Source organism: Ranitomeya variabilis, chromosome 4 (assembly GCF_051348905.1).
Source record: "Ranitomeya variabilis isolate aRanVar5 chromosome 4, aRanVar5.hap1, whole genome shotgun sequence".
NCBI lineage: Eukaryota > Metazoa > Chordata > Amphibia > Anura > Dendrobatidae > Ranitomeya > Ranitomeya variabilis.
The window spans coordinates 537697969-537712562 of NC_135235.1; the positions used below are offsets into that span (position 1 = coordinate 537697969).

At 46.3% G+C, this 14594-nt stretch overlaps 1 long non-coding RNA gene across 1 annotated transcript in view; it reads right to left on the reverse strand.

Moving 5' to 3' along the window:
• Nucleotides 1–14594, reverse strand: part of LOC143765624 (uncharacterized) — a 70354-nt gene that overhangs the window by 14039 nt on the left and 41721 nt on the right. The window lies entirely within an intron of this gene.

Consider the following 14594-nt stretch of genomic DNA (forward strand, 5'->3'; position numbering starts at 1 on the left):
AAAAAGATCTTGGCAAAATTACCAATAACTGTTAAAGATTACAAACTGCATATATTGTTAAATAGAATTCTTAGTCCTCATGGGTAAGGTGCACTTACTTTGAAAATCCATGTACGATTTTTTTATAATCCTGATATTAGGATACACATTGGATGAGTTCGGATGGAGCTGGATTAGTAAAATACTTAGATCAGGCAGGAAAGCTTTCAAAAAGGATTATACAGTTATACTAACCAGCCTCATCAGGCCTAAGAGATGTATGTAATAATGTACAGTTGTGCTCAAAAGTTTACACACCCCAGCAGAATTTTTGGTTTCTGGGCTTTTTTTCAGAGAATGTGAATGATAACACCAAAACTTTTTCTCCACTCATGGTTAGTGGTTAAATGAAGCAATTTATTGTCAAAATGCTGTGTTTTCTCTTTTTAAATCATAATGACAACCCAAAACATCCAAATGACCCTGATTAAAAGTTTACATACCCTGGTGATTTTGGCCTATTAACATGCACAGAAGTTGACACAAATGGGTTTGAATGGCTACTAAAGGTAACATCCTCATCTGTGACCGGTTTGCTTGTAATCAGTGTGTGTGCACAAAAGCTGAGTGAGTTTCTGGGATCCAGACAGACTCTTGCATCTTTCATCCAGCCACTGACGCTTCTGAATTGTGAGACATAGGGAAAGCAAAAGAACTGTCAACGGATCTACGGGAAAAGGTAATTGAACTGTTAAAGCAGGAAAGAGATACAAAAAGATATCCAAGGAATTGATAAGGCCAGTCAGTACCGTTCAAACTGTGATTAACAAATGGAAAATCAGGGGCTCTGTAAAAACAAAACCACAGTCAGGTAGACCAACAAAACTTTTGTTCACAACTGCCAGGAAAATTGTTCGGGATGCAAAGAAAAACCCACAAATAACATCAGCTGAAATACTGGACTCTCTGAAAACTAGCAATGTGGCTGTTTCAAGATGCACAATAAGGAGGCACTTGAAGAAAAATGGGCTGCATGGTCGAGTCGCCAGAAGAAAGCCATTACTGTGCAAATGTCACAAAGTATCTCACCTACAATATGCAAAACAGCTCAGAGACAAGCCTCAAAACTTCTGGAACAAGGTAATTTGGAGTGATGAGACAAAAATGTAACTTTTTGGCCACAACCATAAATGTTACATTTGGAGAAAGGTCAACAAAGCCTATGTTGAAAGAAACATGATTCCTACTGTAAAGCACGGAGGTGGATCGCTGATGTTTTGGGGATGTGTGAGCTACAAAGGCACCGGAAACTTGGTCAAAGTTGAAGGAAAGATGAATGCAGCACTTTATCAGCAAATACTGGAGGGTAATTTGCAATTATCAGCCCGGAAGCTGCGCATGGGATGTACTTGGACATTCCAACATGACAACGATCCAAGTTGACCTGTAATTGGCTACAGCAGAACAAAGTGAAGGTTCTGGAGTGGCTATCTCAGTCTCCTGACCACAATTGAGCCACTCTTGGGAGATCTCAAGCACGCAGTTCATGCTAGACAGCCCAGGAATTTACAGTAACTGTAGGCTTTTTTCCAAGAAAAGTGGGCAGCTTTACCATCTGAGAAAATAAAGAACCTCATCCACAACTACCACAAAAGACTTCAAGCTGTCATTGATGTTAGAGGAGGATATACACGGTATTAAGAAATGGGGTACGTAAACTATTGATCAGGGTCATTTGGATGTTTTGGGTTGTTATTATGATTTAAAAAGAGAAAACACAGTAGTTTGACAATAAATGGCTTCACTCAACCACTAACCATGAGTGGCGAAAAAAGTTTTGGTGTTATCATTCATATTCTCTGAAAAAAAGGCCAAGAAAGCAAAAATTCTGCCGGGGTAAGTAAACTTTTGAGCACAACTGTATGCAGCTTCTGTACTGCAATTTGTTAACTGATCTGTTTTAAAAGCATTTTCCAGTTTCAGAAACCTGTCCCCCTGCTACAGTTTGCAGTTGCTTCTGGGGTCTGTCATTGTCTGCAGGGCTGATGTCACATGGACAGCACTGCAGCCAATCAATGAGCTCAGCGGGTCTGAGCAGCTTGTGCCATAAACTGAGTCAGAGCCGCTGAGCTCACTGAATGATTGCAGTGCTGTCCATGTGACATCAGTGTTGTAGCTGTTTAATTCTGACAAATGATGAGTAGTGTTGAGCATTCCGATACCGCAAGTATCGGGTATCGGCCGATACTTGCGGTATCGGAATTCCGATACCGAGTTCCGATATTTTTGTGATATCGGAAATCGGAATCGGAAGTTCCCAGTGTATGGTTCCCAGGGTCTGGAGGAGAGGTGTTATGGACTGGTAATTTAGGAGCGACATGCGACTAGCTCTGAGCAGGTGGTAAATATACAGACCGCAGTTCCTGATCTTAACACAACACTAGAAGTAGCCGTGGGATGTTCCTGTCACTCCCTGGACACCTCGTCACAGCCGGAGAACTAGCTACCCCTAAAGGTAGAAATAGGAAAGCTATCTTGCCTCAGAGATAATCCCCAAAGGATAGGACAGCCCCCCACAAATAATGACTGTGAGAGGAGAAGGAAATGACATACGTAGTATGAAACAAGATTTAGCAAAGGAGGCCACTTCTAGCTAGATAGATAGTACAGGAAAGAACACTGTGCGGTCAGTAATAAAAACTAGAAAAAGTCCACCGCAGAGATATGCAAAAATTTCCACACCTGACTAAAGGTGTGGAGGGCAAAATCTGCAGCCCAGAGCTTCCAGCTTAGCTGAATAGATCCATACTGATAAGCTGGACAAATGAACAAAACATAGAATGTGCTGAACAATAAGTTCACAACAAGTGGACTGCAAAAGGACAAGCAAGGACTTATCTTTGCTGAACGGGTCAGAGTGTCAGGAAAATCCAAAAGAGCCGTGACTCCAAGCAGGAACAATTGACAACTGGCATTGATTGAGGGATAAGGCCAGACTAAAATAGCCGAGCCAGAAAGACGATCAGTGGAAGCAGCTGCTGATGCTAAATCCAAGAAGCAGCTATACCACTCAATACCACAGGAGGGAGCCCAAGAGCAAAATTCACAAAAGTGCTACTTACAACCACCGGAGGGAGCCCAAGAGCAGAATTCACAACAGAGAGGAGACTCTCCTTCAGGCCCTGGGATCCATATTCATGTAAAAAATAAAGAATTAAAATAAAAAATATGGATATACTCACCCCTCCGGTGGCCCCTGGACCTTACCGATGTAACCGGGAGCCTCCGTTCCTAAGAATGAGGAGTTTAGGACCTGCGATGAAGTCGCGGCTTGTGATTGGTCGCGTGAGCGGTCACATGAGCGGTCACGCGACCAATCACAAGACGCGACGTCATCGCAGGTCTTTCACTCGCTCATTCTTAGGAACGGAGGCTGCCGGTTACAGCGGTTACTACCAGAGCGCGTCAGAGGGTGAGTATATCCCTATTTTTTATTTTTATTCTTTATTTTACACATTAATATGGATCCCAGGGCCTGAAGGAGTTTCCTCTCCTTCAGACCCTGGGAACCATCCAGGATACCTTCCGATACTTGTGTCCCATTGACTTGTATTGGTATCGGGTATCGGTATCGGCGATATCCGATATTTTTCGGATATCGGCCGATACCATCCGATACCGATACTTTCAAATATCGGAAGGTATCGCTCAACACTAATGATGAGCGAACGTGCTCGGATATTGTCTTATCCGACCATGCTCGGGTTTTATCTGTGCATCTGGGAATCTGGGAGTACTCGTATATTATGTTCTAGTCCCCGTGGCTGCATGATTCGCGGCTGTTAGACAGATACAACACATGAGGAGATTGCCTGTTAGGAAATCCCCACATGTGGTCAGGCTGTCTAACAGCCATAAATCATGCAGCCGTGGGGACTCGAACATAATTTACGAGCTGAGAATGTACGGAGTGTCTGAATGGCCCAAAAGCAAACTGACGCGTTTCGGGAAATACACAGTTCCCTTTCCTTCCGAAACGCGTCGGTTTGCTTTTTGGCCACTCAGACACTCTGTACCTGTGTGACGTCACATGCTCTTTCCCAGCATCGGCGGCCATTTTTCTTTATGCCGAGTAAACAGGGACACTACTGGCTGGAGCTCCCCTGGCTCTACACATGCACACCTCGATCTCCACCGCAACGGAGCCGAGCTCAGCTCACCTGTAGCTTTCTGTTTTTCCTGCTTTCCTGCATATTTATACCAGCGAGGACGCTAGTGTTTTTTCAGGTTTTGTCATAATATACGAGCACTGCCACATGCACGGATAACACCCAAGCATGCTGTGATAAGATGTTATCTGTGCACATTCGCTCATCACTAGATCGGACCCAAAGTCATACTATGGGATTACCAGTGAAGGCAAATTGTGGGACTATGCAGGGTCGTATTTTCCACTAGGCAACAGAGGTCTGGTGCCTAGGGCAGAAAGTTGCGAGGGGAAGCACTGGCTTGCCAAAAGTGTTAAAAAAAATTCTTTAAACTTCCCTCTTGTCCACCAGATTGGTGTCTTTGCAGTCAAGGAGGCTGAGAGGCTAGGTCAGAAGCTCTTGGCATGTATTTGTATTCACACGTGAAATCAAATGCAGACGAGAGTGCCAGGACTTTTGGGGTTACTTAGTGGCCTGATCCTTGCAGCTCAATCAGGTAATCTCATTACCCTGCAGATGTCACTCCAGAGAGCCAAAGAGGACGGGAGGACGTGGGAGCGGCATCTGGGAGACGTTAAGTGGAGCGCCCCCACTGCCGCAGGGCCGAGGGGTACCCGGTACCGGGCCTCTCTGTCTCGATTCTGGGAGTGTCACGGTGGCTAGACCCGGTCCGTGACCCTGCTGAGGGGCGTCCAATGAAAGTTGAAAGTGATGATGGTGTGGTGCAGGTCGCGATGAATAACGAGGACACCGGGTTGCAGTCTCTTTACCTCTTTACTGAAGGCTTCAGGATCCTCAATCCGGAGTACGGTTAACAGGGCTGGCTGAGACCGGCCGGTCCGATGGCACCTCCAGAGTTCCCTTTACAGGTGGAAATCTGTGCCTACCTTCTAGCGCTTGTGTGTTGTAGTCCTTCCCTGCTTAGCACCACGGGATAGTCCTCACAACTGTTGTGTCTGTTTCTGAAGTTCCCTCACAACTGATTCTGATGTTCTTCTCCGTCCCCCAGATGATATCGCTAGGACGCACCCGTATGACGGGTAGGCCTGGAGGTCTTCCAGGACCCTAGAGTCGCCCCTCTCCAACTGTTGCCCCCTATGTCTGCTTAGGTGATTTGGGCGAGACAGCCCGCCTATAACTGACTGTCTTGCTGTAGGTTTGAAGTAAGGCCTGGAGCTCAATACTTCCTCGGCGTTTCCGGCCACCGGCTACGCGCCTCAGTAGGATGTTGCCTCGGTCTTACAGAACGACTCCTACTGGTGTTTTCTTTTTGTTGCGTTGATCTCGTTTCTCACTCCTCACAATAAACCTCGCTTCTTGTCCTTTCTTGGGGTACCGCCGCAATGAAGTGCAGGCGCGGTCCCGTAACGTTCTTTCTGTTCGCTAGGCCTCTGTCAGGATCCCACCCCTGACAGGGACCCCCCTGAATCTTCCCCTGCAACACCCTCTGCCACAGGATGTTGCCTGGTTCCAACCCAGTCAGCTTTCTGTCTAACTTCCTATCTAACCCCCCCCCAGTTTTACCAGATTGTGAGGAGTGGCCTAATACATAGCACCCTTAGCTCCCTCTGGAGGCCAGACTGTGAAGTGTATTGGTGTCTGTGATACCTGGTCAGGTGAACTCCTTCAGTGCCATCAGACGTACCGACACCCCCCTTAGCGGCGGAGCATCAGTACTGCAATGACCAGGACTCTGGGGCGCTGCATTAAGCACTCGCAGAGAAAAAGCAGGGCTTATTTATACAGAGGGAGGTTTTTAGTATAGAGATGGGCCAGCATATGGTGGGGGGTCTCTGGAATATTATAGAGGGGCTCTATACTGTAGATGGGCAGTACACAAGGGCTCAGAATGAAGTATAGGGGGTGCTGTGTTTGGCGATGGGGCGATATCGGGGGTTTTGTTTGGAAATGAGGCAGTTTAGGGGGTCTCAGAATAGAGAAGGGAAGCAGTATAGGGGGTGCTCTGTTTTGAGATGGGGCAGTATAGAAATAGCCAGTATGAAGAAGGGGCAGTATTGTGGGCTCTGAATGAAGATGGAGCATTATTGTGGCTCTGTATGCTGATGGGGCAGTATGGGAAAGCTCTATTTCGAAAGGGAATAGTATACGGGGCTCTGTTTGGCGATGGGGCAGTATGGGGGTTTTTTTTGGAGATGGGGCAGTATGGGGGGCTCCGTATGGATATGAGGCAGTATGGATGGGGCTCTGTGTGGAGATGGGGCAGTATGGGGGGCTCTGTATGCTGATGGGGTAGTATGGGAAAGCTCTATTTCGAAAGGGAATAGTATAGGGGGCTCTGTTTGGCGATGGGGCAGTATGTTTTTTTTTTTTTGAGATGGGGCATTATGGGGGCTCCCTATGGATATGAGGCAGTATGGATGGGGCACTGTGTGGAGATGGGGCAGTATGGGGGGCTCTGTATGGAGATGGAACAGCATGGGGGGGTTCCACATATACAGTAGCAGAGGCTGAACTCTGGGCTCCATATGGAGATGAGTCAGTATGGAGAGCTCTCTACGGAAATGATGCATTATAGAGGTCTCTGTATAGCCATTTGGCAGTATGGTGGGCTCTGTATGAAGATGAGGCAGTGTGAGGGTGCTCCGTAAGGAGATGGGGCAGTATGGTCGGGCTCCATAGAGATGATTATGAACTGCGGCTTTCTATAGAGATGGAGCAGTACAGGGGGGTCTCTATATAGAGATATGGCAGTTAGTGTGGTTCTGTATGGAGATGGAGCGGTATGGGGGCCTCTCTTTGGAGATGGGGCATTATCAGTGGGCTCTGTATGGAGGATAAGCATTATAAAAGTGTCGGTGTATAGAGATGGGTCAATATGGAGAGCGGCAGCCTATCAGTGTCAAGAGGAGGCTCAATATAGAGTTTGAGGTGAACAGTGAGGAAGTTATAGTTCATAAAGGCGGTAGGTGGAGGGTGGGTATAACTCATAAGAGTGGAGAGTGTGGCATCTGTAGTTCACATACATGGACACTGTGGTCATCATAGTATATATTGGAGGATAGTGTTGTGGGAACATTTTATAGGAGAAAAAAAGGGTAGAGGCTATGTAGCATACAATAAACAGTGTGGGGTAATATTTTTGTCCAGGGAGCACAGTGAGAGGCAATTATTTATTCAGGGACTCACCATATAGCTTATTTAGTGCATTGCATGGGTGGTTATTTTTTATTCAGGTGGCATTATAATTACACTGTAATATTTAGGGGCACCTTGTTGGGATGTGCTTCAGAAGAAAAAGGAAAACTGCATAGACAACTTGTGGATGTGAAAAGTCATCATGGTGTCAGGCCCAAATGAAGAATAAAGGATGAGAAGAACTCCAAATCAGAGAAGATGTCACCTGTAAGGTACCTAGATCTGCAATTACTTTGGCCAATCACCACCAATAAAACAACCGCCGATTTGCTATATGAAGCCAATTGGCAGTTGTTTGTTACCTACTTTAGAAAGGCTGTGACCATGTGGCGCCCCAGGGTCCTGGTCGTCACAGTGGCATTGCTTTCCTCCCGGGGAGAGTGATGCTACGTTCGGAGGCAATAAAGGATAACTGTAACCAGGTACCACAAACATGCAACACATTCACACTCCAGGCCACCAGGGGGAGCTTTTGATCCTATTTACTAGGTGACTCCCCATATATATAACTGGTAGTCTGTAGGGAAAGTCAGTGAGTTCCAGACATCAGCCTGAGGAGGACAGAGGGTTTACGGAGCTGTGTAGGCCACAGTGCTACAGCTCCTGGTAAGAAACATTTAGAAAGCAGAATTGCTTGCAGTCAGCGTGCAGGAGAGGAAGCACAGGAGAGGATACCAGAAGGGGACCAGCCCCGAACAGGCTGCCTCCTTCTGAGGCGCAGAGCGCCGGTAGCCGGAACACCGAGGTTGTAAGGGCCTCCACGCCTCACATCAGAGACTGGCAGGACAGCTAATTGCACGTTACCTGTCCGCACCCACACCCAGGAGGCACGGTGACCCACAGAGCCGGGTCATCTAAGAGATCCTATAAACAGGCTCAAGTCACCAGTCATACGGGTTATGTCATATCCTACCTGGGGCACAGAGAGAGAAAGATAACATCTTTGAGGACCTTATGTGAAGCTTCATGCAGTAAGGGACTACACCACTACAGCGCAAAGGAAGGCTTCTATTTTCCACCTGGATAAGGGGACTCTGGACTTGCCTCCAAACCGGCCGGACCCTACTTGCCCTGTGATCCAGTGCCCTGGACTGTGGCTGCTGAAACCAACAGTAAACAAGGTAAAGAGACTGCAATCCTGTGTCCTCGCTCTTTCCTGCACCTCTCACCACACCACCATCTACACACCGGGAGCCCTGGGGATATACTTCACCTGTGGGAAGGTATACCATCTGGCTGCCATAACATCACCCCAGCGGACCCCTTAAAGCAGCGTCGGTCACCCTGACCGAATACCACAGGTGGCGTCACAAACATAAACTTTATCCCTTTAAAGACCTTTCCCTTTTACATGGGCGCCCAGGGCCACAGACCGGGTCGCAGCCACTATGACACCCCCCTGTGAACAGCAGGACCCGATACCGAGCACCCCACGGCCCTGGTGGGGCGACCCAACAACTCTTTCATGTTTGCAGAACAATCGTATGCATGATCATTCACGGGCATCATGTATACCTGGATGAGATCATGCAGCCAGTTCCTGATACATGCTGGCTGAGGTTTGGGCAGTATATATCAGCACTCATGTTCTCTTTCACCCCTTAACCCCCAAGGGTGGATGCACGTTAATGACTGGGTCAATTTTTACAATTCTGATCACTTTCTTTTTATGAGGTTATAACTCTGGAACGCTTCCATGGATCTCGGTGATTCTGACAATATTTTCTTGAGAGATATTTTACTTTCTCTTTTAAATTTCTTTGATATGACTTGCGTTTATTTGTGAAAAAATGGAAATTTGGCAAAAAATTTGAAAATTTAGCAATTTTCCAACTTTTTTGATTTTGATGCCCTTAAATCACAGATATATGTCACACAAAATACTTAATAAGTAAAATTTCCCACACGTCTACTTTACATCAGCACAATTTTGGAACCAAAATTTTATTTTGTTAGGAAGTTATAAGGGTTAAAATTGACCAGCGATTTTTCATTTTTACAACACCATTTTTTTTTAGGGACCACATCAAATTTGAAGTCACTTTGAAAGGTCTATATAATAGAAAATTCCCAAAATTGACACAATTCTAAAAACTGCACCCCTCAAGGTGCTCAAAACCACATTCGAGAAGTTTATTAACCCTTCAGGTGCTTCACAGGTGCTTCAAAAGTTGTTGTGCAATTTGTCCTGAGTACACTGATACTCCATATGTGGGGATAAACCACTGTTTGGGCGCATGGCAGAGCTCGGAAGGGAAGGAGTGCCATTTGATTTTTCAATGCAAAATTGGCTGGAATTGAGATCGGACACCATGTCACGTTTGGAGAGCCCCTGATGTGCCTAAAAAGTAGAAACCCCCAAGTGACACCATTTTGGAAAGTATATGTGGGAGAAAACTACTGTTTGGGCACACATCTGGGCTCAAAAGGGAAGTAGTGGCACTTTGGAATATATACGGGCGTCATGTTGTGTTTGCAGAGTCACTGATGTACCTAAACAGTAGAAACCCCACAATTGACCCCATTTTGGAAACTAGACCCCCAAGGAACTTATCTAGATGTGTTGTGAGAACTTTGAACCCCAAGTGTTTCACTAAAGTTTATAACGCAGAGCCATATAACCAAAAAAATCATTTTTTCCCCACAAAAATGATTTTTAGCCCCCAGTTTTGTATTTTCCCAAGGGTAACAGGAGAAATTGGACCCCAAAAGTTTTTGTGTAATTTGTTCTGATTATGCAGATACCCCATATGTGGGGGTAAACCACTGTTTGGGCGCACGGCAGAGCTCGGAGGGGAAGGAGCACCATTTTACTTTTTCAATGCAGTATTGGCTGGAATTGAGATTGGACGCGATGTTGCATTTTGGGAGCCCTTAATTTGCCTAAACAGTGGAAACCTCCCAATTCTAACTCCAACCCTAATCCGAACACACCCCTAACCCTAATCCCAACGCTAACCCCAATCGTAAATGTAATACAAACCCTAACCCCAACTCTAGCCCCAACTCTACCCCTAACGTTAGCCCCAACTTTAACCCTATCTTTAGCCCCAACCCTAACCCTATAGCCCCAACCCTAACTTTAGCCCAAACCCTAACCCTAACTTTAGCCCTAACCCTAATGGGAAAATGGAAATAAATACATTTTTTTAATTTCATTATTTTTCCCTAAGGGGGTGATAATGTTTGGCAGCTGTCACGAACTAAAAGACGCTTTTTATTGCAAAAAATAGTTTTTGCATCACATTTTGAGTGTTATAATTTTTCCATATTTTGGCCCACAGAGTCATGTGAGGTCTTGTTTTTTGTGGGACGAGTTGACTTTTTTATTGGTTCCATTTTCGGGAACATGACATTTTTTGATCGCTTTTTATTACGATTTTTGGGAGGCAGAATGAACAAAAAGCAGCAATTCATGAATTTCTTTTGGGTGGGGCATTTATACCGTTCCGCGTGTGGTAAAATTCATAAAGCAGTTTTATTCTTCGATTACAGCAATACCTCATTTATATCATTCTTTTATGTTTTGGCGCTTTTATAAAATAAAAACTATTTTATATAAAAAATAATTATTTTTGCATCGCTTTATTCTGAAGGCTATAACTTTTTTATTTTTTCACTGATGATACTGTATCGCAGCTTGTTTTTTGCGGGACAAGATGTCGTTTTCAGCGGTACCATGTCTATTTATATCTGTCTCATATCGGTATGATGATAAAGCATTGTTTTTTGCCTTGTTTTTTATTTATTATTTTTACGGTGTTCACTGAAGGGGTTAACTACTGGGACAGTATTGGTCGGGTCGTTACGGACGTGGCGATACTAAATATGTGTACTTTTATTGTTTTTTTTATTTAAATAAAGAAATTTATTTATTGGAACAATATTTTTTTTCTTTATTTAGGAATTTAAAAAAATATATTTTTAAGCAGTATAATTTGTTTTTTTAAACTTTTTTACATTGCCCCAGGGTGGGACATCACTGTATAAAGTCAGATCGCTGATCTGACACTGCACAGCACTGTGTCAGATCAGCGATCTGACAGGCAGTGAAGGAGGCTTTTCAGGTCCTGCTCTCAGCAGGCACTGACAAGCCACCTCCCTGCAGGACCAGGAAGGACCCCATGGCCATCTTGGATCCAGGAGTCTGCAGGCAGGGAGAACCTCAGAACAACGCAATCACATGATGTTGTTCTGAGGGTCTCAGGGAAGCATGCAGGGAGCCCCCTCCCTGCGGGATGCTTCTCTATGCCTCCGGAACACTGCAATCTTGTTTGATCGCAAAGTTACGGGAGTTAAAGTGCCGGGACCAATCCTGGCACTTAGTCCCGGGTGTCAGCTGTGAGAATCTGGCCATGATCAGCCGCGCTCCCCCCGTGAGCACAGCTGATCGTATGACGTACTATCCCGTTCATGGGAATTAAGTCCCAAGTCACATGGATGGGATAGTACGTCTGATGGCAGAAAGAGGTTAATCAAGCTTAAAAATAATTCTGATGAATGAACAAAAGAGTCAGGGGTGGACATACCACCAGTGCAGCCGATGCAACTGCAACAGGGCCCGGAGGTGGAGCGGGGCCCCTGCAGGCAGGAGCGTACTGCCCATAGCGGCAGAGTATGCAGTCGCTATGGGGCCACTGAGTCAAGATTACAGGCAGGAGTGAGAGGGGCCGGTGTCATGCAGCATGGGACCCCTCTTCCTCCCGTAATCATGCGAATACCCAGACCTGGGGAGAGAGTGGCATGGAGAGTTCATAAGTTCAAAAAAGGGGTGTGTCATACAGGGTGAGACTGGCTAAGGAACGCTTTCCCCACCAGACTGATGAGAGAGCTCGCTGACTGCCGTCTCTATCCTGCAAGATGTGTCCCAATGGTGAGTATTCACCCAACAGTGGAGGAGAAGCAGAACTTAGGTTTTGTATTCTGCTCCCTCCACTGCTCCATTTCCAGCAGCATCTCCTCACAGAGAAGAGGTCAGGGAAGGAGGCTCACTGCACGGGACAGCACAGCAGTAGCAGGGAGCTGATATCAGTCCTGTTTGCTGTGTCCTCTCATCCCCCACAGTGGGTTCTGCAGCCCTCTCCAGCTGGTCTCAGAACTATGAGGCCGACCTCCTCCACAGCTTATCTGAACATCTGAGGTCATAAATTAGTATGTGTGTATGTATGTACAGTATATGTATGCAGCGCCCCAGAGTCCTGGTCGTTGCAGTACTGTTGCTCCGCCGCTAAGGGGGGCTATGGTACGTCTGATGGCACTGAAGGAGTTCATCTGACCAGGTATCACAGACACCAATACATTTCACAGTCTGGCCTCCAGGGGGAGCTAAGGGTTCTATTTATTAGGCCACTCCTCACAATCTGGTAAAACTGGGGGTTAGGCAGGAAGTTAGAGAGAAAGCTGACTGGGTTGGAACCAGGCAACACCTTGTGGCAGAGGGTGTTGTAGGGGAAGATTTAGAGGGGTCCCTGTCAGGGGTGAGATCCTGACAGAGGCCTAGCAACCAGAGAGAACGTTATGGGACCGCGACTGCACGATATAGCGGCGGTACCCCAAGAAAGGACAAGAAGCGAGGTTTATTGTGCTGAGTGAGAAACGAGATCAACGCAACAAGGAGAATACCAGTAGGAGTCGTGCTGTAAGACGAGGCAACATCCTATTGAGACGCATAACCGGTGGCCGGAACGCCGAGGAAGTATAGAGCTCCAAGCCAAACTTCAAACCTACGGCAGGACAGTCAGTTACAGGCGGGCTGTCTCACCCAGACCCAGGAAGACACAGGGGGGTAACAACAGGAGTGGGGCGACGCTGGAGTCCCGGAAGAGCTCCGAGCCTCCCCGTCATACGGGTGCGTCCTAACCGTAAGATCAGGGGGACGTAGAGGGGGAACATCAGAATCGAGTAGTGAAGGAACACGAGAAACAGACACAACAGTTGTGGGGACTATCCCGTAAGCACAGCAGGGGAGGACCACAACACACAAGCGCAGGAAGGTAGGCACAGATTTCCACCTGCAAAGGGAACTCTGGAGGTGCCATCGGACCGGCCGGACTTGCGCAGCCCGGTTAACCGTATTCCGGATTGAGGACTCAGAAGCCTTCAGTAAAGAGGTAAAGAGACTGCAACCTGGTGTCCTCGTTATTGACCGCGACCAGCACTACACCGCACCATAACATCAGCACCATACCACCACCTTTCATTGTGCGCCCCTCAGCAGGGTCACGGACCGGGCCTAGCCACCGTGACAACCCCAGAGCAGAGACTCAGAGGCCCGGTACCGGGTACCCCTCGGCCCTGCGACAGTGGGGGCGCTGCATGTACACTATGTTCCAAATTATTATGCAAATGATATTTTTCTCGGATTTTCCTAAATGGTCGGTCCAAATGACAGTCAGTCTAATAAAAGTCATCACCCGTTAGAGTATACATCGAATTTTATAGAAGAAATCTCTTAATAATAACAGCATAATCTCCAAAATGAATAAAACCTCAAAATGCACTGTTCCAAATTATTAGGCACAGTAGAATTTCTAGACATTTGATATGTTTTAAAGAACTGAAAATGCTCATTTGTTGAATTTGCAGCATTAGGAGGTCACATTCACTGAGCAAAAAAGCTATTTAACTCCAAAACATCCTAACAGGCCAAGTTACATGTTAACATAGGAACCTTTCTTTGATATCACCTTCACAATTCTTGCATCCATTGAACTTGTGAGTTTTTGGAGAGTTTCTGCTTGTATTTCTTTGCATGAAGTCAGAATAGCCTCCCAGAGCTGCTGTTTTGATGTGAACTGCCTCCCACCCTCATAGATCTGTTGCTTGTTGATACTCCAAAGGTTCTCTATAGGGTTGAGGACAGGGGAAGATGGTGGCAACACCATGAGTTTATCTTCTTTTATGCCCATAGCAGCCAATGACTCAGAGGTATTCTTTGCAGCATGAGATGGTGCATTGTCATGCATGAAGATGATTCTGCTCCTCAAGGCATGTTTCTGCTTTTTATACCATGGAAGAAAGTTGTTAGTCAGAAACTCTATATACTTTGCAGAGGTCATTTTCACACCTTCAGGAACCTTAAAGGTCCCTACCAGCTGTTTCCCCATGATTCCGTCCCAAAACATGACTCCTCCACATCCTTGCTGACGTTGCAGCCTTGTTGGGACATGGTGGCCATCCACCAATCATCCACTACTCCATCCAGGGTTGCTCGACACTCATCAGTAAACAAGACTGTTTGAAAATTAGTCT